The sequence below is a fragment of the Rhinopithecus roxellana genome, chromosome 4 (assembly GCF_007565055.1).
Source record: "Rhinopithecus roxellana isolate Shanxi Qingling chromosome 4, ASM756505v1, whole genome shotgun sequence".
NCBI classification, from domain to species: Eukaryota; Metazoa; Chordata; class Mammalia; order Primates; family Cercopithecidae; genus Rhinopithecus; species Rhinopithecus roxellana.
In genome coordinates this window covers 35,374,158-35,397,388 of record NC_044552.1, presented here as the reverse complement: position 1 = coordinate 35,397,388, position 23,231 = coordinate 35,374,158, and the positions used below count along the sequence as shown (strand labels likewise).

General features: G+C 50.2%; 1 long non-coding RNA gene across 1 annotated transcript; it reads left to right on the top strand.

The window, feature by feature from the left end:
* The first annotated feature begins 80 nt into the window (after positions 1-80).
* LOC104667299 lies at positions 81-22,576 on the top strand. Its single transcript, XR_004056860.1, has 2 exons — positions 81-210; positions 22,246-22,576. It is a non-coding gene; the product is annotated as an uncharacterized LOC104667299 (long non-coding RNA).
* Positions 22,577-23,231: the final 655 nt, after the last annotated feature.

The window sequence follows — 23,231 nt, the reverse complement described above, 5'->3', positions numbered from 1 at the left end:
GCAACTTTCACCCCGCCTGGCAGCCCGCTGAGAGCTAGAGAAGACCACGTGCACCAAACTTTAGGGGAGGAAAAATGGGAACGTGGGGAGAAGACGTGGGGCGGCAGATCTGAAAAAGATGGTAGGTGGAGGGACCCCAGGGATTCACCCTGGCCTCGGACTCATCCTATGGCGCGCTTGCAAACCCCGGCCATCCCCTGGAGTCTGGAGGTACGGCCAAGTCCTGCTCCCACACGGTTCACTGGTTCCCGGCGGGCTGCGCTCGGCGCGGGGAGTGGCCGGGGGCCCAGAGACGGAGCCAGCGTCAGGCTCGGGCCCTGCCTGGCCTCCCTCCTGCTCCCCACTGCGTGGGGGCTGAGGGTGGGCTTTCTGAGCCGAGGGTAGGGGGTGGGGAGGCCCTTTCAGGGCTTTGTGAACGGTCACCCCCAGGCGCGCACTGCCTCCCTCTGCGGAAAGGGAATTTCCCGTATAGTGCTCTGCGAACCAGTGAAGAAGGGGCCCAAGGCCAGAGCCATGCGGGCAAAGTGAAGTGCAAAGTTGAGGACGAATTAGATTGTAAACAAAACTCCGCGTCTCTGAACATCGCCTTTGCCCAGCGGGACTGGAGGGGTTGTGGTGGTGGTGGCGATGGTGTGTTTGGCTTGGGAGGGGGAGGTCTGGGTGAGGAAATGCCCACGGCCCAAGGGGCGGGGCTGTGTTGGTAGCAGACGCACCACTCAGAGTCCCGTGGAAATCTGAATACCCGTCCCACCTCCCCGCCCCACACATGCCGGCAACATCTCCCATCTGTCTGCGTGTGTTGGGATTGGGGAGAAGTGAAGGAGGCCTCAGGAGTTCTCATGAAGTATCCCAACCCAGTCAGTGATGCCAGGTCCCCATGACCAAGGGAGGATCCTGCTGTGGGATCAGGACAGGAAGACAATGGCTCTTGTAGCCTCCCCTGGTCCTAAATCCTCAGGCAGGTGGACAAGGGGCAGGCATAGTGTGTGAGCCCCTGTGGAGTGGGAGCTGTAAGCCTGAGGGGTGGGGGCGGAGCTGCAAGGATTGATGCTAAGTTGCCTGGGGGGAGGGGATTTCTTGGCCCTTCCAGTGGGCCTTGAAAGGAAAGGGGATGTCAGAGAGGAGACACCCTCTTGGGTTGTTTTTCATCACTTCTGTCCCTTTTCTGTAATGTTATTGATACCTGCACAGGTCCACATTTTATGTATTTGCCCTGTTGGGCAAGTGTGACAGGCATACTTAGGTCTTGCTGGAGCATTGTAGATTTCTAGGTGTGAAATTGTGCAGGGAAGACTCTAAGTGCCATTTATGTGGATATCTCGGTGTCCTTTCCAGTGTGGCAACTGAGATAACCATAGCCGTAAGAATAAAATAACAGCTAACATCTGAGTCGTACCACCCACCAGCCATTTAATCTTCACGGTAACCCCAGGAGGGAGATATTTCTATTATCTCCATTTTATAGAAGAGGAAACTGAGGCACAAAGAGATCAAGTCACTTGTCTGGGCTTACACAGCTGCTGGTCAGTGATGAGCCAGATTCCAACTAGAGCCACTTCAATGAGGACAAGAAAGAAGCTCCTGGTGGTCTCTGAGGTGGCACTGCCTGCTTGTGGGTTAGCTGAGGTGAAGGATATTCTGGGAGAAAGAAAGCCGTTGGTAGTACTATCTGATTTACCTTCTGTCGAGGGCCAGCTCTGGTGGAAGTCATGGTGTGTGGACAGCCCCAGGCCAAGCCTGGAGTGGCAGGTCCTTGTGTCAGACCAGCTGGGCCAGTGACTATGTCCTCAGTTCTCCTTCCCATCCTTCTTGCAGCAAAGGCTGAGGGTGGGGTGAGAACTAGGGTCTATGGAGACAAAAGAGAGAATTTCTATAGGGGGCCATGGAATAAGGTGACCTCTGAGGGACTTCTCCAGCCCTTTTCTGGCTGGTTCACTGAATGCTTTTCCCATCCCCTTCCTGCAGCAGCCCTTGTACCTCACACATGGGCTCACTTGCCCAGAGGGATTGCCCTGGGAAATCCTTCATTTTCAGTTCAGTTTACCCCTCATCTCCAGGCCAGTTCAGTTCCCAGCTCCCTGTGGGCTACAGTGGAGGCTCAAGGCATCAAAAGACCCTGTCATGTCTTCACCTAAAAGGCATTTTAGGGAGGAAGACAAAGCCTCCCCAAAGAAAGATACAGAACAAATGCCCCCAAATCAAAGAAGCCAGTCCAAAGCCGTTCTTCCTGGTGCAACAGCTTCGTTAAGAAGGTTGAAAAGAGTAGCCCTTGGCTCCAAAGTGGGAGTGACTGGGAGCAGGCAGGAGGATCCCCTTTCTGTCCTTGTTCCTTCACAGGACTCAGGGCAGGTGCAGGTGCTTTGGCGGTGGTGGGAACCAAGGCTCATGGCTTGGCCCCTCCATGGGGGCCATAGTTAAGAGCACAGGGGCTAGAGTCAGGCAGCCTTGGGTTGAACTTCAGCCTCTGTCACTTAACCAGTGTGTGACTGAGGCAAGTTACATGATGTTTGAGTCTCAGTTTCCTCACTCATCAATTGGGAGGTTAGGAGGCCTCCTTGGGTGGTTGGGAGGGAGGATGGGCAAAACTTCTAGCCTGGTAATGTGTTCCTCACATGCTTTCCATAATTACTTATTTTCCCTTTGATGAGCTCCAGGATGAGGAATGTTGACCTCACAAAGCTGCAAATCATGAGTTGCCACTTATTAAATGCTTGCCAGGCAGTCGAATAATGTGCTGTTCAGCTTATCACCCCAGCAATGGTGACTCTTCTCCAGGTGAAGCTGAGAGAGGTCAAATGACTTGCTCAGGTCACAGAGCTAGGAAGTAGTGTGGCAAGGAGTTGCTCCCAGGTCTCCTGCTCTGAAGCAGATGCCCTTTCCCAAGGTCAGCCGCCATCCTATTGTGGAGGTGAAGTGGGCTGATAGATGAGCTTGTTCCTAGCAGCAGGCCTGATACTCAGGAGTAGGTTGGGGTGGTAGTGGTGTGTACATCTAGAAACATTTGCTTCATTCCCATGGTCCCAACAAACCTAAGCCCAGATATTTTATATTTATTTTATTATTATTATTGAGACAGAGTCTCACTCTGTCACCCAGGCTGGAGTGCAATGGCGCGATCTAAGCTCACTGCAACCTCCGCCTTCCGAGTTGAAGCGATTCTGCTGCCTCAGCCTCCCGAGTAGCTGGGACTACAAGCTCATGCCACCATGCCCTGCTAATTTTTGTATTTTTAGTAGAGATGAGGTTTTGCCATGTTGGCCAGGCTGGTCTCGAACTCCTGACCTCAAGTGATCTGCCTGCCTTGGCCTCCCAAAGTACTGGAATTACAGGTGTGAGCCACTACACCTGGCCAAAAACTATTTTTTAGTTATTGAGGAATAAAACTTTATCAGCATAGGCCGGGAGCGGGGGCTCACGTCTGTAATCCCAGCACTTTGGGAGGCTGAGGCAGGCGGGCGAATCACCCAAGGTTGGGGATTCGAGACTAGCCTGACCAACATGGAGAAACCATCTCTACTAAAAATACAGAATTAGCCAGGCGTGGTGGCACATGCCTGTAATCCCAGCTACTTGGGAGGCTGAGGCAGGAGAATCGCTTGAACCTGGGAGGCGGAAGTTTCAGTGAGCTGAGATGGCACCATTGCACTCCAGCCTGGGCAACAAGAGCGAAACTCCATCTCAAAAAACAAGACAAAACAAAAAATAAAAATAAAACTCATTTTATCAGCATAATGCAGTAACTCTACTCCACTCCGCTCCTAAGTATATGCCAATAAAAATGCATATGTACATGTGTTCACCAAAAGGCATACACCAGAATGCTATGCCATCTATTCGCATGTGCTCACTATTCACAATAGCCGTCAACAGTGGAATAGGTGACTAAACCTTCTCATCCGTGGGCTAGTACTTGGCAATCAGAATGAGCAAACCACTGCCACATGCAACAACGTGGAGGAATCTCACAAATATAATGTTGCTCACAAATATAATGTTGAGCATAAAAGCCAGACACAAAAGAAAACACAGTTTGATTCCATTGATATGAAATTCAAAACCCAATCCAATGAATTTATGGCATTAAAACTCAGGAGCATGGCTATTTTAGGTGGAGGTGTGACGGAGGGGCACAAGGGGATTTCTGGGGGTCTTTTTGAATTTGGGAGTTGGTTACATACATGTGTTCACTTTGTAAACATTAATTGAGCTATACATTTTGTGCTTAAAAATGAAACATGTAAAAATCATTGCTAATATAGGCCTTTTCCATGACTCTCCTTCCTTCCCATTCTCCATCCTTCCCTTGTGGTTTCCTGAAGTTGGCCTTCCCAAGTAAGTTTTCTACTCTTACTGCTTTGGTATTGCTTGGGTATCTCAAAATTTTCTTTTGTTTTAGTTATTTATTTTTATTCATTTTTGTGGCATAGTCAAATATCAAGCAATTAAAATTTTAAATGCAAGGTAGCCTGCTCCTTGTTTTTACTTGTGTTTTGCTGAACTTCGTGCTGCCGATATGAATGTCTACATGTTCGTTGCATGTGTTGTGTGTGTCTCTAGGTCACTTACTTAAGAGGCCACTGGAAAGGATTCTACCATATCAGTGTGCCCCGTCTTGTTTTGTCACCCAGCCTCCCACTGATGGGACAGTTCGATTGTAGTGGATGTTTGGGTATTATGGTCTCATTGCTGTGGTAGGCTTCCTTCTGTGACCTCCCTTCTCACTGTGCCTCTCCTTCCCGGCTGTGGTTCCTCTACTCCGGAATCTTTTGCCTTTCCCATCCCCCCACTGTTCCTCCATTCCCTGCTTCCCAATCTTTCTGACTGGGAAAGACCTAGAATTTCTGCTGATTGGAGGTGAGGGAGGAATAGGAGAGGGGCAGCCTTTTCCTTTTCCACAAAGGCTGCTCTTCCCCAAGATCAATGATGATTTAAAGAGAGAAGTATTTCATTAGGGGTTGACATCTTCATGAACTGTGCCAGGAACTTTCAAGGCACTCTCTAGGCTTCCTCGGTTTTAAGCGGGGCTCCTACCTCTGGGGGAGGCTTATCAGTTTACCATATTGCCCCAAGTAGATGACCATGGTAGTGTGGGTAGCTGTGCCAGGGGCTGTGGAGGAGAGGGCCCCCAGGACTGGAGCGAGGCTGGCTTGTCCTTCTAGGTGCCAGGCTGACCAGGGGCCTGGGCCCTTGGAGATGTTTGCAGTTCCTTTTGGGACTGTTAGGGAGTCAGAGACTCAGGCCTTGTCCAAAGGGTAGTGGGCATGGAACTTTGGGCTGATTTGTCGAAAACCAGTCATTAAAAATCAGGAAATAGGCCGGGCGCGGTGGCTCAAGTCTGTAATCCCAGCACTTTGGGAGGCTGAGACAGGTGGATCACGAGCTCAGGAGATTGAGACCATCCTGGCTAACATGGTGAAACCCCGTCTCTACTAAAAATTACAAAAAACTAGCCAGGCGAGGTGGTGGGCACCTGTAGTCCCAGCTACTCTGGAGGCTGAGGCAGGAGAATGGCGTAAACCTGGGAGGTGGAGCTTGCAGTGAGCTGAGATCCGGCCACTGCATGCCAGCCTGGGCAACAGAGCAAGACTCCATCTCAAAAAAAAAAAAAAAAAAAAAAAAAAAGATCAGAAAATAAATGATAACTTGACAAACAGTGAGTGATTTCCCACTAATTGGAACACAGCATCTTTAGGTCAAATGAGATCCCTACATGGAAGGATTTCTGTGCAGGAAGACAGCAGAACATACTGGGAGGGGCCAAGAGAGCAGACCCAGTGCCTTATCCCTCCCTCATGCACCCCACCCATGGGGGTGGGGATGGGGTGGAGGATGCATGAGGTTAGCAGAAGCCCCAGGAGTGGGCACAGAGAAACGAATTCCTTTTCCGTTCATTTAGTTCTTCCTTATCTTTTTTTTTTTTTTTCTTTTTGGAGATGGGGCCTCCGCTCTGTTGCCCAGGCTGGAGTGCAGTGGTGCAATCACAGCTCACTGTGATCAACCTCCTGGGCTCAAGTGGTCCTCCCATCTCAGCCTTCCGATTAACTGTGACCACAGGTGTGAGCTACCACACCCGGGTAGAGAAGGGGTCTCTCTGTTGCGCAGGTTTGTCTCAAACTCCTGGACTCAAATAATTCTCCCGCCTCAGCCTCCCAAAGTGCTGGGATTGCAGGTGCAAGCCACCTCGTCCGGCTCTTCCTTATCTTTTAGGAGCTATCCCACATCTTCCATCCACTTGAAGACTTTTGGATTTAAGTCTCAATTCTGTCACTTTTCTAGCCCCAAATCCTGAAGCAAGGGGCTTGACCTCAGTTTATTCAACTGCAAGATGGGAAGAAAGATGACAGTCTGGCGGAGAGGTCGTGAGGACGCATATGGCTCATGTAGGATTCTTCTCAGTTTAGGCATTGGATAGACTATAGCTACTGTTACTCTTTCTTGATTACCCCAGCCCACTTCTGCCTCTTTCCAGGTGCTTTTTAGCACTCCTATGTCATTGATGTTACAATGTGTTGTTAGCTAACTTATTTATAAGCTCCCAGTAACTTTTAACAAACCCTATTGTTTGTTAACTGTTTAGCCATTTTATGCCTCATTTCTCCAACTAGATAATAAACTCCTTAGTTTAGGGACCCACAGTTTCAGTCATTTGGGGATTTCTCATTGTACCCAGCTTAATTTCTTTTGCAAGGTAGCTGCACAGTACTTGCATATTGATTTGATTATGATTTGATACTTTAGAGCAAAGTTTAAAAAACAAAAATAGCCTAAAACTTTAGGGCAAGTTGGTGTCCTGCAGTTATCAGCTGCATGTTGTAGGACATATGTAATAACTGTGTCTTCATTGATTGCAAGGAAAGAGCTGGCTGGGGTCAAGAGGGGAACTTGGGTAGAAAATGGAACAAGGAAGACTCTCACTTCCTCAGAGCCATCCCCTTTTCTCAAAGGGCTGTGCTCCCCATTCTTCTTATCTCTCCTCTGGCTCCCTTTCTGCTTGTTGACTTAGGATGCCTTCAGAACTCTGTTCTTAGCAGAGGATGCATTCCTTCCCTATGGAACCTGGAAGACCTAGGGCTTGGGGTCTCAGCTGCTGGCCCTGGAGGGTGAGGTGGGATATAAAGGAGGAGAGTTAAAGCCCAGGTAGACTCACATTGAAAATAGCTGCCGTCTGTTGAGCATCGACTGTTCACCAGGCACTTTTAATATGTATCTCTGATTCCCACAACAGTCCTATTTTTTTTAAGAGAAAGCAGTGCTCCAAATATCAGAGGCAATGAATGTAGAGTAGAAATAAGGGAAGGTAAGAGAGTCTTTATACATCCCTTATTGTATGTGGCATCTGGCTGGGTCCATGGAGTGGGGCTCACACACTTCCTGATCTTTGTAATTCTATGCAAGGTCTGGGCTCCAGGCCCCACCTCCTTCCTGGTTCTCCTGCACCCCGTCTGCTTTCTGGTCTTCACCATGTCCCCTAGGGTCTCCTCCAGTCCCCTCTCCTCTTAACCCATGACTCTCCAGCCCCCAGGACCTCTCTCAAGGTTGTTAGGCAGCAGGAAGTCCCTGGAGCCAGGCAGCTGAAGGCAAACTGAAGCTGGGTCTTGCTTAAAGAAGAACCACCCATGTATCAGGCACTGTGCTAAGCGCGTTCCACACATGACCTCATTTCACCTCCCAACAGTCCTCTAAGATGATGCAACAGATACTTGTTGGTGCCCTGTCTGGTGCACTGTGACTTTTCACCCCTAAGGCTTCCAATCACTAGTGCCTGCCTTTCTTAGCCTAAGGGTTTCCTTTGGGCATTAGAGCCCACTTTTCCACTGTGTGGGAGGCCAGAAGTGCCAGGGAACTAGCACTTCCTGGAGGAGCCCTCCACCCATAACTGATGGGAATTGGTATATAAATACCCCTACTCCCTCACTCCACTTGTGGGATAACTCCAAGTCATGTGTGCTATGCATACTTCCAGGGTTTCCTCTGTGGAACTGAGCCCATCCTATAGCTGGCTTGGTAACATATACTTTGTTGCCTCCTTTCCTTGTCTTACTTCCCCACTTTTCTACTGGTATTTCCTTCACCTCCTAAATCAACCATTTGCAATGGAAGTGTCTCAGGGGCTGCTTCTGTGGGAACCCAGCCTAAATCAGGTTGATACTATTATTATCTTCATTCTATAAATGACAAGACTAAAGCTCAGAAAGGTTGAAATTCATACGCGGTTCCACAATTATGTAAGTACAGCACCTGCCTTCATACCCTGGCTTGTTACGCACCAGAGTGATCACCTCATTGCTCTGGTATATGGCTTCTTGAGGGCCCTTTACCTCTCAAGAAGTCTGGTTCAAGGCAATTCCCCTTGGCCTCCTGCCTTGAGAGGTAGGAGGTGGGGAGCAGGGTGGGTCAGGAGTACACTGGGAGTATTTCCAGTCCACCTAGTCCCCGTCTCCCTGTAGGACACTGGCCAGCAGTCATAGCCAGTCTTTGGATTGCAGGCAGAAAGAAGCAGAGAACACTTACAGGGCTGGAGATATGATGAATAGAAAGAAGTGAAAGCCACCTGGAGTGCTGGAAAAGAAGAGGACTGAATCAGGGGTACAAGGAGAGGGCGGGCTTGGGGCTGAGGAATCTTTCTGAGCATTTGCAGTACACAGCAGCTCCTGCAAAAACCGAAGGAATGAGATGAGAGATAGGAAAGGATTTATTTTTTTCTGTTTTATTTTAGAGTCAGGATCTCACTTTGACACCCAGGCTAGAGTGCAGTGATGTGACTATAGCTTGCTGCAGCCTCGAATTCCTGGGCTCAAGAGATCCTCCTGCCTTAGCCTCTGAGTAACTGGTACTACAAAAGGATTTCTTGATGTTGGAGTTTGCTCAGCCAGGGAATGTGGAAAGTCCCCTGCTGAGAACCTTCAGACCAGACAAGAAATCGGCCTGCCTCTTTTGTGAGAGTGGAGGTGGGCCCCTTGGGGCAGGAAAGACCTGATCCCTCCAGAGACAAAAGTTACCTGGTGAGAACACCTTCATGTTTTCTATTTGTTTGGTTTTCATGGCACCTTTGTCTTAGTTTAGGTTCTCCCTGAAGCAGACTCTGACAGTGATTCAAGCATAAGTGGTTTATTTGGGAGGTGGTCCCGGAAATACCAGTGGGGGAGCAGGGCAGGGAGAACGAGGGAAGGCAGCCAATAAAGGGAGTATTATCCCACTGTCAGCAAAAGGAGTGCAGTCCCACTGGGGACTTGAGCATGCGTGACACACAGTGCACACAAGCCAACCCACGGGTGCAGGCCCTAGGGTACTCATCCATCAACCTCCCCTTCATCATGGGCTGCGGCCTCCTTCTAGGCGCGCTCTCCAGCACTTCCAGCCTGCTCTGGGTTGGAGCCAAGGGTGTTTCCACGGCCAGGAAAAAACCCTCAGGCAAAGAGCAGGTGTTGGCAGTAAGCAGGCTTTTACCTTTAGAGGCGAACACTGAGAGAGATGGGCAGGGCGCCAGTGCCTGCCACACTCTGCCCTACTGTTCTCCTGCTTAACTTTTCCTTTTCATGAGTCTCTGTGGGTTCATCTCATCTCCTACTGTCCTGTCTGAAGCACTGGGCATTGCCCCACTGCTCTCCTCATCATCTGTGCTCTTGGACAAGCCCATGTACTCTCATGGTTTTATCTACCACCCGTGAGATGGTGGCTCCCACCACTATCCCGTGTGGAACCTGGATCACATGCCCATGTCTGTGGGCCTCCAGGGATGGCACACTCAACATGTCCCCAGCCCAAGCCATCTTCTGTATCCATAACATGCTCCACCTCTGCATTTTCTCCCCATTGGTGGCAGCATAATCTTCCCAGTCACTCTAGAAACTAGAATCATCCCTTGGTTCTCCTTATCCCTTCCTCTTCACATCCAGTCACCAAGTCCTGTGGCTTCCAAGGCATTTCTCAGAGTCATTCCCTCCTCTTTACCTCCACTCCCCCAGTATTGGTCAGGGCAGGACCCTCATCATCTCCCATCTGGAGTATTCCAATAGCTTCCTAGCTTTCCTCCCCACTTCCAGCCTTGTCCTCTTCTGGAGCCTCCCTTCAGTGCATCCTCCACAGTGGTGAAAAAGTTCTATCTAACATGCCAGCCCAGGCTGGGTGTGGTAGTTCATGCCTGTAATCTCAGCACTTTGGGAGGCTGAGGCAGATGGATTGCTTGAACCCCATCTTTAATAAAAATTAAATAAATAAAATTCCAGCCTGACCTTGTCATGCCCTGCTTAAGACGCATTCAAAATTCATGCACCTTGGCTGGGTGCACAGGGTAGAAGGTGTCATTTCTTGAACCTCTGGTTCTATCCCTGGCCACTCCCAGCTCTGCCACCTGGGACTTGTGGCATGTTCTGTGCTCTTCCATGTAGCTGGACTTCATCTCAGACTGTGTCCTCTGCTTGGAATATCTTTTCTCCCATATGCTTTCACTGCTAAGACCCAGCTCAGATGGCACCTCTTCTTGGAAGTCTCCCCTGAATGCCCCAGGCTGGATTACACACTCTTCTTTTGTGCTCTTGTATCAGTGCAAACATCAGAAAATCCACTTCAAATGGGCTTAAATAACAATGAAAATTGACTGGCTTTTGCACCTGAAAGTCAAGGGAGCAGGACTCGCTGCAGATGATGTGTGATCCAGGGACTTAAAATGATGCCCTTGGGTTCTCCCATTGCTTCACTCTGCCTTTTTCTGGGTGGGCTTTATTCTTAGAGTCCTTGGAGGGAGTCCCATCAGCTTCAGACTCACATCCAGCCCAATTCAGTCCAGTGAATTGTTCAAGCCAACACTTAGCTTATTTGGACTTGACTAAGGATTGACTTGCCCTTCTCCAACCCATCAAAATGGCCAAGGGCTTACAGTGTTCTACTTCAGGGGTTGACAGATGATGGCCAAATCCTGCTTACCACTTGTTTCTGGAAATAAAGTTGTATTGGAGCACAGCCACACTCATTTGCTTATGTATCATCTGTGGCTGTTTTTATGTGACAGGGGCAGTAGTTGGGCAGTGGAGGCAAAGACCAGCAAACTTTTGCTGTATTTTAAGCTCTGCAGGCTATGAGGCAAAATTGAGACTATGCAGGGATTTGCATAACAAGAGAGAAAACAAATTTCCACAAAATTTTTATTGATGAAATTACAATGACAATAATAATTGAGTACTTTTTTTTTTTTTTGTAATACAGGTCTAATAAGAAGAATGAAATTTGGGGAAAGGGGATAACATTTTGCTTGGTTGGGGTTCAAAGTTAATGCTCCCTATTGTCAAATTGACCACCAATGTTCATCTGTGAAAACCACTTAGCTAATAGACCATACAAAACCAGGCAGGATTTGGTCCGTGAGCCGCAGTTTGCAGACTCCTGAATTAAATCAAAGCATTACAGAGCTAAGGGAAGAGACAGTGGGAAGTTGATACTGGAGATGATACTGACCCTATAGGTCTGTGCGAGGCATCTTATAAGGCATTTCTTTATAAGGCAAGTTCATGTCCATTGAGCCCCTTAATCCTGACAAGAATTCTGTGAGGGTAGGCAGGGCAAGGGTGGTTGTACACTCTTCAGAGAGGAAACTCAGGCTCAGAGAGAAGTGGCTTGTCTGAAGTTTCATTGCAAAGCCTCTCTGGGACACCTTTGAGTATGCTAAGACGTGGACCTTGGAACATGTGCTTTGTTGAGTAATTGAACAATTATGGTGTCTCCTGGTTGGAAGACAGATGCTAAGCCAGCAGAGGGACAGGCTGGTCTGAACATGGCCTGGGAGGCTAAGTTTCCAGCTGGTTCTGTGACATCCAGTGGTCTCCAGGAATGGGGCTGATCAGCATGGTGCCTAGGAACCCAGTGTAGCTTCAAGACTCTCTGAGCATAGGCCTGTCTCCCTATGCAGGACTGGGGATACCAGCATAGTAGCTAGAAAGAAATCAGGGCTGGGCGTGGTAGCTCACATCTGTAATCCCAGCACTTTGGGAGGCCAAGGCAGGAGGGTTGGTTGAGATCAGCCTGGGTGACATAACGAGACCCCTTCTCTCTCTCTTTTTTTTTAGATGGAGTGTCACTCTGTCGCCCAGGCTGGAGTGCAATGGCGTGATCATGGCTCACTGCAACCTCCGCCTCCCAGGCTCAAGCGATTCTCCTGTCTCAGCCTTCCAAGTAGCTGGGATTACAAGCACCCACCATCATGCCTGGCTAATTTTCATATTTTTGTAGAGACAGGTGTTTTGTAGAGATAGGTGTTTCATGTTGGTCAGGCTGGTCTTGAACTTCTGACCTCAGGTGATCCTCCTGCTTCAGCTTCCCAAAGTGCTGGGATTACAGGTATGAGCCACCGTGCCTGGCCATGAGACCCTTTCTCTACAAAAAATACAAAAATTAGCCAGGCATGATGGCATGTGCTTGTAGTCCCTCAGGAGGCTGAGGGAGGAAAATCGCTTGAGCTCAGGAGGGGAAGGTTGTCGTGAACCAAGATCTCACCATAGCATTTCAGCCTGGGCAACAGAGCAAGACTCTGTCTCAAAAAACAAACAAACAAAAAATAGAAATCAGACTTCAGGCAATAATGCCCAGCCCCACAAACAAAGATTTTGACCCTGTACCTCACTGGTTGCAGCTTTCAATACCTGGCCTCATCTGGGTCCCTGAGAAGCAAGCCTGCATCCCGTGTCCTGTGGGCAGGCTGTGGGTAGCCCTCCTCCAGGCTTACCTGGCCTCAGGTAGGGCTGCCCAAGGTCAGGGAGGGTGGGTAGAGGCAATCAGATGTGAAGGACAGATGCTGAGTTCCTTTCCAGGATGATGATTTGTGGGTACTGAGCATGTGTGTTCTGGCACATACAAATACACACACAGACACTTAACACATTCCCTGTCTCACACATGTTTTCACACTCCCATAGTCACCTCCATCTTCACTACCACCATCTCATACTCACATACATGCACACTCTCATGGTTTCTCACTTTTTTTTTTTTTTTTGAGATGGAGTCTGGCTCTGTTGCCCAGGCTGGAGTGCAGCGGCATGATCTCAGCTCACTGCAACCTCTGCCTCCCTGGTTCCAGCGATTCTCCTGCCGCAGCCTCCCAAGTAGCTGGGATTACAACCATGCACCACCACACCCAGCTAATTTTTGTATTTTTAGTAGAGACGGGGTTTCACCATGTTGGCCAGGCTGGTCTAGAACTCCTGACCTCAGGTGATCCGCCCGCCTTGGCCTCCCAAAGTGCTAGGATTACAGGTGTGAGCCACCGTGCCCAGCCAGTTTCTCACATTTTTTCATGCACTCTCAAGCTCGCACAACATATTCATATGCACAACATGTTCATCCATACCTCTATTAGTTTCCTGGGACTGCCACAACAAAGTATCACACACTGGGTAGCTTCAAACAATGGGAATTTATTGTATCACAGTTTTGGAGACTAGAAGTCCAAAAGCAAGGTTCTTTCTGAGACTTGTGGGGAAGGGCCTTTCCTTGCTTTTGCTGGCTTCTGGTAGCCCCAGGTATTCTTTGGTTTGGAGGTACATCACTTCAGCCTCTGCCTCCATCTGCCTCTGTGTCTTCACATGGACATCTTATATGGACACTAGTCATATTGCATGAGGGCCACTCTATTCCAGTAGAGACTCATCCTAAATGATTACATCTGCGGTGATACTGGTTCCAAACAAAATCATATTCAGAGGTGCTGGGGTTAGGACAAAAAGATATTTGAGGAGGAGCACAATTCAACCCAAAACACCACCTACAGCCATAAAATCTCACATGCACAGGCCCTACTGCCATAGTGACACAGATATAAACATACATTCCCATAATCACACAAATCATACAGTCCCATATACACTTTCAGGATCAGACACTCCCATGGTCCCCCCACACGCACACATACACATGCATACACACGCATGGCGAGGTCATCACACACCCACTCCTTTAGGTTCCCAGTCTTACAGCCCTACACACCCCCTACAGTCACACCCCTTCACACGCCCTCCTGCCCCCGCCTCACTCCCAGAGGCCACCCTGCAGAGGTCACGCTCAGAGACCCGGCACATTTGCAGTCTCGCACTTGGCTCATACATCTCACATCCTCTCCCACCCACACAGTCTCTCCCCTCTGACTCCTCCGCCCAGCTCACCAGTTCCCCCACCAACCCTCATGGTGAGGAGGCAGCAGACTGGCTCTGTCCCACCCCAGGGGGGCACCAGGTGGCTCCCCCCTTGTCCTCTGGAATCTGGTGCCCCCACAAGCCTTCTGCCTTTTCAGGCTCCCACGCTTCCCTCTCAGGGGCAGACAGACAGACACATCCACACACTCTCACGCTCACACACACACACACACACACGCGCGCGCGCCCCTCCGGCAGCCCCACGGCAGCAGTCTGTTCCTCATTATGGGCCAATGCGCCTGTTTACTCACCCAGCTGGAGATGGTTAGAGAGTGATAAATAATGAAAGAGAAAACAGGCTTTTCCCCTCTGTGGCTTCTATTTATGTAACATGTGTCACTGTGCATTCACAGACTTTGTTTCGGAGCTGGTTGCAGGAAATAGTTTATTTTTTCCGGACGGTGGCTTAAGGGGTGGGGAGGTGGGGGGCAGGGTTTGAGTTTCTGGTCTCACGCCCATAGGAGTTTCGGGATCTGGCTCCCACAGTCCTCTTCCCCTGGTGCCTCCTCTCCTCACCTCCCCTGATACCCCCGGGGTGGACATCATGGCTAGAGGCTGCCTCAGAACGGGGTTCTCCCACTCTACCTATTTGGAATGGGCTGGGGTGGTTGGGGGCCCCTCCCAGCTGCCTCTGAAACCTCCCAAACAGATGGGCTTGTTTTAAGAGCCAGAGAGCTTGAGGCTGGGGCTCCCAGAGAGGAGGCAGTTGGACAGGGGCTTCCTAGGTAGCCTGCACCTGTTGTTGGGGGAGGATGCAAAATGATTAATTCTATAAAATAAGAAAAAAAAGATCCATACCTCGTGTTCACTTAGCACTTTCATCCTCGTGGTCTTTCTCAGGCCTCACAACTTTTAATGGCCGCTTCCCAGATGAGAGAACTGGAGGAGGGCTTGCCATGGTCTGTGCAACTGGCTGATGAGGAGCCAGAACTTCACACTCAGGCCTCTGAGTCCAGAAGAGCCTTACACACCCCGCTGCCTCCTCCTCCCAAGGGTGCCTCCCTTGGTAAAGTTCTGGTCACCCTCACTCATTCTAAGGTGGATGGGAGTAGTTACAAGGGTGTGGGGGTTGGAATTTGGGGAAAGGTGAGTCATCAGAGGTCTGAGAAGTGTCCCCTTCCCCACCCTTTCCTAAACACTAAGGTGAGCCTCCTTTGGGTGACAAACCAGAGAAGGAAGAAGCAGCAGAAGGCTGCCCTGCTCCCCAACCACCAGTGCAGGGAGGCTCTTGGGAAGTTGGAAGGACACCTGCCCCGACCTGAGCCTGTCTGTTTGAATGCCAGGGCAGGGAGACAATGTCTTTGTTTGACATGGAGTCCTGGTTGTACCCCAGGTCACCTGCTGGGGGGACCCAAAGGTTCCGACCTTTGAGGAATATAGCATCCACTATGGAAAATGGGCCCAGAAGCCCCCAACTCCTGCAGGCTGTGGGGGATGAATATATATGGGTGCCATGGGACTAAGGTGCAGGACAGAATCCTGCCCAGTGACCTCAGGGTTCTTGCAGGGAGCATCCCACAGGAATCTCCTGGCTGGGGGGTGAAGCAGCCACCTTCCCAAGACAAGGACTTTAAACATGGTCTGACAAGCAAGAGCACATATGGGCCAAGGGCAAAAGAGAAAAAGTGCTAAGGAGGCGGTTTTCAAATTTAGTGGGTGACAGATTCACAAGGGAGCTTATTAAATGCGGATCCCCAGGCTCCTTTCCTGGCGTTGATTCAGCAGGTTGGGGGCGGGGGGCGCGGTCAGGAATCATCATGGTTAGCAAGTTCCTGAGAGTTCTCAGACTGGTGGTTTCCCAAAGACTGGGAGACAACAGTGCCCTATGTGGGCCCTGGAGGCAACCCCCCTGCCCCAACACACAAAGATGAGATGCAAGCATCATGGTTAGGTCAGGAGTGAATTTGACTTCCCCCAAAGAGTGAGAATGATTTCGTTAGAGAATGATAAAATTCATTTGGTCCGAAGGAAGGGAGGGAGAAAGAGAAGAAGGAAAATATAATTTACCAATACCTGTATGTGCCAAGCTGTTACACGACACTTTTCGTTTTGCTTTGTGTTTTTGTTTTTTAGAGACAGGGTCTTGCTATATGGCCCAGGCTGGAGTGCAGTGGCACAATCAAATCATAGCGCACTGCAGCCTTGAATTCCTGGGCTCAAGTGATTCTCCTGCCTCAGCCTTCCGAGTAGCTGGGACTACAGGTGCATGCCACCATGCCTGGCTGTTACATGACATTTTTACCTGGCTGCTTTGACTTTTTGACATTCATATCCATTTTTGGAACCTAAAATGCTGTCAACATTCTATTTCTTATTACCAAGTAATGCTCATACAGACATACCCGCCACAGCCCGAGTCAAAACTTTGTGTCAGCTGGAATGTCGTGCACACCTTGGAGCATTTACCACATGCCAGGCATTGTTTTCAGTGCTTTGCACATACTGCTTTGTTTTTTACTGCACCACAACACCAACAGGCAATACTATTCCCATTTTGCTGATGGGGAGAGCAAGGGTCAGAGAGGTTTGGTGACTTGCCTAAGGCCACCCAGCTACGTCAACCCTGGCAACAGGAAGAGCTGGTGCTTCTGTTTTTTTACTGATCCAGGGAGAGGCCTGCTTGGGGAGGTAGAGGGACTGAATCCAGATCCTGCTTTATAGCCCCCTCTCCAGGACTCCCTCCCTCCCACTCTGGAATGGAGAGGTGGATGGAGAGGCACCCTCTCTGCCACTCACTCAACCCCTCTGCCTTTGGGACCCTACCAACTCTCACAAAGCCCACCCAGCTTGCACCCTGAGCTCTCTCCCAAGAAGCTGAGCCCCCGAGGTCTCAGGCACTCCCTTCCAATTCAGTCCCTGGAGCACTTATGACTCTGAGAGAGTCCCCAGAGAGGGGGCTGAAAGAGGTAGGGGAGCTTAAGGAGCACCTTTCCTGGGCTTCCAGGAGCCTCTTATATCCCTATCCCCTTGGCAGAATGGGTGTGTCACAACTGGAGGGTGGGGGTGTATCGGGACGGCAGAACTGGCCAGACCTATGGTCCCAGATGTTTGTTCGGGCTGTGGGCTGAGCCTGATTTCAGATGTAGGGACTCACAGCAGCTTCATGGGGGTCCTGCCCAGACCCCCACATGGACATTCACTTGCTCACTTGCACACACCCGTGCCCTCCTGCGACTCCCCTCCACACAAAGTTCCACTTACGAAAACCCAGACAAAGCTCCAGACTCTAATGTCCCTGCGGACAGTGACATGAATGGTAAAAATCATCCTCAACCCCAGGTGTTCTGCACACGCTGACTCTAAACTTCACATTGATCCTGCAAGCACGCTTTTTCTGATTACCTCCCCCTTCCCACCACACATCTTATAGATGAGAAAAATGGGCTTCGGAAAAGCCAAGTGACCCATCTGAGGCCACACAGCCACCCCACAGCAGATCGGGGATGGGGGTCCGTCTGTTGCGGAGCTTACCCGCATCCCTCTCACCAGGCTGCTCTTCCCGTCTGGCTCCCAGGACCCAGCAGGTGTTCAGCACGTCCACTGATGAATGTGTATGTCTGTGTTTTCTTTCACACACACTCAGTGCAGGCTCCAGCTGCCCCTCTCTCCAAACCCACTCTGAGCTGTGATCTCCCTGCAGGCTCAGAAACTTGCAAACCCTTCGGCTTCCTCCACAGCCAGAACTAGCACCAGCCTGAATTCCCTGGGCTCCAGTCTCAGTTTCCCCTAAGTTTCTCAGGCCTGCACACCTGAGCAAGTCCCTCCCTGCTTTGAGCAGACCCACAGCAATGGCTGGGCTCCTGCTCCAGGCCTGACCCCCACTGTGGAAGCCTCTAGGGTCCAGCCACCTCCATTCTCCTCTCTTCCTCTGAAACATCAGGACTGGCACTGCCCCCACTCAGCCCCCTCTCCCTGCAGCCCCCTGGGAGCCCAGGCTTTGCTTGAGGGCAGTGAGTGAAGCCGGCTGTAACAGAGAAACCTCAGGCTCCTCTTTAGAAGTCCCCGGAGGAGGCAGATCTGAGGAAAGGCTGCCGAGAAGGCGCCTGCAGCAATGTCAGCTTGAGAACAACCCGGCTGACAGGATGCTGAGCGGGGATTAAGGTCGGGATCAGGGAAGCCGGGGAAATGAAGGCAAGTTCCCTGCTCCCCTCGCTGCCACCGCTGCTGCCTCGGCTGGGTTTGTCTTCTTGTTTGTTCTGGCTCTGGGAAAGTGGGCGGGGAGGGAAGTGGGCAGGGGTGAGGTGGGGAGGTGGAGGGAAGGACAGGGGAGAGGTGGAGAAGGGCGGGTAGGGGGGAGGAGGGAGGTGGAGGAAAGAGAAAGTCAGGCCTCCTCTGGGTCTTGGGCTCAGCCAGGGACAGGGTAGAGGCGCAGATGGCCCTTACGTGGGACCCTTCCCCTACACCTGTCCCTATAACTGGTCTACCAGCCAGTAGAGCAGCCAGTCGCCCCTGCCCCCCAACCCCAGAACCCTCCCTCATGTCCTGAGTGTGGATGGCAGGACCAGTGAGAACAGAATTGACCTTACCCTGAGAGGCTCCCAGATCAATGAAGCAGATGCAGTCTACCTCCAGAGAGGAGGTGAGCCTGTTTCCACCTGTCTACACATGCAAGATCCCCTGTTCTGGGGAAAGACCATTACCCCAACCTGTCTCATCATTGACACGTCACAAGAGTCCAGCCAAATGGGCTACTGATTTCCAGGTCATCCAGTGCACCACAGTTCCAGTGAAACCTCAAATCCTTGCATTGCCATTGGTGTGGTAGTGAAGAACATGGTTTCTGGTTTCAGATGGCACGGGGTCACCTTTTGGCTCTGCCACTGATTTGCTATGTAACATTGGGCAAGCTGGCTAACTTTCTATGCCTCAGTGGGATAAAATCATAGCACCTCCTTATAAACTTGTCAGGAAGATAGAGGGAGTGAACACGTGCGAAGTGCTTGGCTTAGGGCCTGCCATGGAGGACAGAGGACATATGCCACAGGGTAGCTTTATTTGTTATTGGGGCAGAGTACAGGAATAAGTGTGGCAATTTGAAGTGACTTGCCTGAAAGCTTCCTGGGGGAAGGGGTGTGGAAATCTGATTTTGGAGGCTGAGACTGGGCAGGGGTAGAGAAGTGAATTGGGGGTATGGAACAGATCTCCCATTTGCCAGGTGAGTGAGTTAAGGATGTGTCTGGTGAGAGGCAGAGAGGATGCATTTTCTACGAGCCCCACTTCCCCCTCCCAGCCAGGCTTTCTCCAAAGTTCCTGCTTTAACTAGGGGTAACTCTTCCAGCCCTGCCACGGGCAGGCCAGGGGTGCCAAGACCATGAAAAGATGCAGATTTTCATGGTGACCTTCCCAGAATGGGATTTATTCCAGAAACCCCAGCCATTCAGGGCGACTCCACTTGTACCTGGGTTTTCTGGACCTGGCAAGGGAAGAAACAGGCACAGAGAGTACAAACCTGGAGGCAGATGGTCCCTGGGGTTCGGTTCCAGCTCTGCGACTGATCATCTATGTGCCTTGGAGCCAGTCAGTTAGCCTCTCTGGACCTTAGCTGCCAGGTCTGTGAAATGAGATAGTAATATGTACCTTAACAGTTGTAATGATGAGTAGTTACTCCATAAATATCCACTGTTGATATTCAACTTAGCAAAGAGTTGCTGAGGTCCAGCTAGCTACTGGGGCCCTAATGAATGAGAGACCCTTTCCTAGCCCTCGAGTAGCTGGTGGCCTGCATGTGAGTCCAAATATGATGCTGAAGGCAGTGGTGCTACCTTAAAGGTCCACCTGGGAAACAAAGAGAAGGAGATCCTGGCATCCATGTCCCAGGCTGCAGGGCCTGCTCCCCTGACCCACCCTGCAGCCCTGCTTGGGTGTCCTCAGCCTATCACCCTATCTCTGGACACCATGGCCAGCAGGCTGGGGATGGGGAGAGTGTTGCAGAGGGAGGGGAATGAGAGCCTAGGGTTCTGGGGTTCTGGTAATTGGGGAAAAGCTCTGCTGGGTCTGATTTCTGGGGGAAAGCCTTGGGAAAGGGGGCCCAGTCCCTGCAGAAGTGTGTGAGGAGCACCTTATTGGGGATTTTTCTCTAGGGGCCTGGTTCTGGAATTCTAAAGACACCTTTTCTTTTCTTTTTGTTCTGTTAATAAAGCTTAGTATATTTACTGTTTAAAAAAATGGAAAATACAGCCGGTGCGGTGGCTCATGCCTGTAATCCTGGCACTTTGGGAGTCTGAGGCGGGTGGATCATGAGGTCAGGAGTTCAAAACTAGCCTGGCAAGATAGTGAAACCCCGTCTCTGCTAAAGCTACAAAAATTAGCCAGGCGCGGTGGCAGGTGTCTGTAATCCCAGCTACTCGGGAGGCTGAGCAGGAGAATCGCTGGAATCTGGGCGGCAGAGAGGTTGCAGTGAGCCGAGATCCGGTCACTGCACTCCAGCCTGGGTGACAGAGTGAGACTCCATCTCAAAAAAAAAAAAAAAACGGGAAATGCAGAAAAGCATAAAAAGGGAAATAAAGATCAGCCATAATCTTCCCACCCAGAGATAACCATGGTACGACTTTAGTGTATCTCCTAGTTTTTTTAAAGCTGACTCTTATATACACATTTACACACACATCATGCACATATTCACAAATATACACTCACATGCACTCACACATTTATATACACATATATGTAACTTTATTACATGTTTAATGTACATGTCTTTAAAAGTTTAGAAACAAGATTGTGGAATCATGAAATATATCACCATTTTGTCAACTAATTTTTTTATTAAATAAAATATTGAGAACTTTTTCCCCAGGTTATTACATATTCTTCTCCAACATAATTTAAAATGACTGTATAGTGCTCTTTGGGCATAAGGCATATCATTTTATTAGTCATCACCTATTGGTCATCCATCCATTTCTAGATTTTTGCTATTGTAAATAACACTGAGATGAACATCCTTGCAGAGAAATCTTTGAGGGGGTCGCTAACTTTCCAATTGTCTGTTCATGTCTGTCTACTCCCAGGTTCGATTTTGAGCCTTTCTGGGCAGGATCTATGTCTGATTTCTCTTTGTGACCCCAAAGTCTAGCTTGGCTGCTGGTTCACTGAAGGCGTCCAATAATGGTTGCATTGAATTGCTTTTCTAGAGCACATGCCCTGGGCTGAGGAACTGGGAAGGTGGGCTGATGAGGAAAGAGCCCACCTCCTCTGCTAGAACACTCAGGGGTCCCCAGTGCCTCTATGCTGGGCCTGCTAACTTCTCCTAGGAAAACACCTTCCCAAGCAGAGCCACTGGCCATCCCAGAGGCTCACTGAATGGCCCTCCTGTATCTCTTATCTTCCCAGGCAAACTGAACCTTGCCCGGACCCTCCCCCTTCATACCGCCCCCATCTCTGACTCTTTTGAGTTCTTCTGTTGTGTCTTCAAGCTGAAGGCCCAGCAGACAGAGCCCTCTCACCTGCCCATGTCTGCTGGAGCAACATTGCGGCAGCTCCCAGCTCCCCATGCAGTGGCCCCCTCCCTGGACCCCACTTCTGACAGCACAGCCCACTTGGCTCCTGAGAAGTGCCCACGTGGCACACCTCACCCCTGCCCCTGCTCTGCCTGCCACCTCTCATGGCACCAAAGGAGCCTTTGTCTCTCCTCATGGGGACTCTCAGCAGATGCTGACATTCTGACTGAAACAGATTTGTACAATCATGGATTCTGAAGTGGAGACCCAGGTCCCAGTGTTTCAGTGGGTCTTTAAAAAAGAGAGAAAGAGAGAGAGATGGAGAGAGAGAGAGAAAGTGAACAAGAGCACAAGAGGTAAGAGGCAAAAGCTGAGAGGTAAAACTTACTAACTTAATTTCCCCTCACCAGCATCCACACTCCCAGCCTCCTGGAATTTCCTGTCTTCTTTTTGATTTTTAATCTCTTCTTTTCCTCTCTTTTCTCTCCCTCTTCCCCTTTCACTCCTTTCCTTCTCTTCTTTCTCTGTCTCTCTCTCAGCTCTGACACGAACATCACCCCCCCACCCTCCTGTCCTCCTCTCCCCTTCTTTTTTAAGTTTTTTTTTTTTTTCTTTTAACTTTCAAGGTCATTCCGGACTCCTGACGCCGCCAGTCCCGCGGTGAGACGTGAGCACCATTGGCGTCCGTGGCCTCTGTTTCCGTGGCAACCCAGTAACCATTAATTTTCAATTAAAGGAGACAAAAAGCTCGATGACAGCTCCAGGTCTGCTGAAGATGTCAAGAATCTGTATTAATATACAGCAAGAGAGCATAATTGTGTGTCCATCTTCCAGAGCAGCGAAAAATGGAGGGATAATTACCAGCTCGAAAGCCACTCTGTAATTTAGTTCTTACTGTCACCACAGCCCTACACATTAGCATAAATTAAAAGCAGAGTTTATTGTTATCAAAGTGCATTGATATCGCCAGACCTGCTTTCTTCCTTTTAACTGTTTGTTGTGGGTGAGTGACTCCCCAACTCTTGCCAGGGTCTCCCCAGAGTGGGAAGAGTGGAAGTGTGGCTGCTAGACCTGAAGGGTCTAGCTGCCAGCCTCCCTCAGGGCAGGTGGGGACAAGGGTCAGGGTGTTGCCCCTCTGATAGGGCCTGGGGATGATTCGGGGGATGGAAGAGGCTTGGATATTTATTCACCTTTCACATGTAAGTGCTTTGTTTTGCCTACGAGCACTCCAGCCCTTTGCAGAGGGGGCTGCTGCCCCATCTTGGGTCCCCCTTTAGTGCCTAGTACAGTGCAGGGCAGGTGATGAGTGCTCTAAGGCAACCTGTTAAACAAAGGAATGAGTGCATGTGTAGGGGTATCCCCCATGGGGTGAATGTCAGTGGAGAGACTTGCATTCCCTGTTCAGGGTGTGGCTAGCTCAGGTGAAGATGCTCCTGTCTGTGGCCCAGTTCCTGCTTGGCCACCCAGGACCCCAGCTCCCCAGAGGGGTCCCTCTGGACCCCACACCCCTAATCTTGCCTCTTGGCCTCCCACCTCCGTGGCCTGGGTCCTGCCGTGGCCACCGCCTTCATACTCACCTCTGAGTGGTTGCCACACCTCGAAGTGTCTTGCT